This window comes from Pistacia vera, unplaced genomic scaffold, assembly GCF_008641045.1.
Source record: "Pistacia vera cultivar Batoury unplaced genomic scaffold, PisVer_v2 Contig1251, whole genome shotgun sequence".
NCBI lineage: Eukaryota > Viridiplantae > Streptophyta > Magnoliopsida > Sapindales > Anacardiaceae > Pistacia > Pistacia vera.
This window is the reverse complement of record NW_022195305.1, coordinates 11,449-12,720: the sequence shown is the minus strand read 5'-3', so window position 1 is coordinate 12,720 and position 1,272 is coordinate 11,449.

The window sequence follows — 1,272 nt, the reverse complement described above, 5'->3', positions numbered from 1 at the left end:
TATGGGAAGGCATGTCACTTGCTAGTAGAACTTGAGCATAAGGCATATTGGGCAGTAAAGCAGCTTAACATGGATTTACGATCTGTTGGGGAAGAAAGGATGCTGACTTTGAATGAGCTCGATGAGTTCCATCAAGAAGCTTATGAGAATGCTAGAATGTACAAGGAAAAGACCAAGAAGTGGCATGACAAGCATATCCGGAAGAAGAACTTTGAAGTGGGTCAGAAAGTGTTGTTGTTTAGCTTTAGACTTAGGCTTTTTCTAGGAAAACTTAGGTCAAGATGGTCCGGACCCTTCATAGTTACAAGAATCTACCCATTCGGAGCGGTGGAGGTGTCACATGAAGAAAAAGGCACATTTAAGGTCAATGGCCAGAGGTTGAAGCCATACATCGACGGGGTGATGAGTTGCAAGTCAATTCCTCTCCGACTCGACATTCCAACATGAGAACTTAAAAGAGTCGAGCTTTCCGACTATAAACAAGTGCTCCTTGGGAGGCAACCCAAGTGTTTTCAATTGTTGTTGTTATTTTTAATTGTTTAATTTTCCTATAATTTTAGATGAAGTCTAATTTGTGTGTTTTTGGGTGTTTCAGGTGAGTTATCGAATCAAGGCAGAAAACAGAGTTGTCCAGTTTTCGCCGCGGCGAAACACATTTGTGAAAAATTGGAATTCGAAAAGTCCCAAACTTCGCTGCGGCGAAGTATCTTTTTCGCCGAGGCGGTGCATCTCTATAATTTTTCGTTGCGGCGAAGAATTTTGTTTCGTCACGGTGAAGAAAGTTGAAAAAAATTTACAAAGGGAAATTTCACCGCGGCAAAGAATTTGTCTTCGCTGCGGCATCGACTGGTTCTTTAAAAAAACCCTAGATTCGACCTGATGAACTTCGCCGCGGCGAAGTCTGCTTTATATAAATACCCACTTTATTTTCTTCATTTTTCATGCCACCCTTCAAACACATTTGAGAGAAAATTCTTTCACTTTCAATCTTGATCATTTCCAGTGAATTTCCATCACTTCTTCTAACTCCTAAACCATCCCAAACACAAACACAACTCTATCTAACGAAGATTTTTGCGAAAAATTGAAGGAAATTTTGGGTTCAAGAAATTGGGGGTTTTGCAATCTAGGTGATTTTTGGCTAAATTGGTGGCGAATACTCCATTGTTTTGGTAAGATTTCAAGTTCCCTCAGCTTTTAATGGAAATTTTTCATGTTTAGATTTGTGGATCTGAAAATATTGGTTGTGGTTGAGTTGTGGATTTTGGTGAT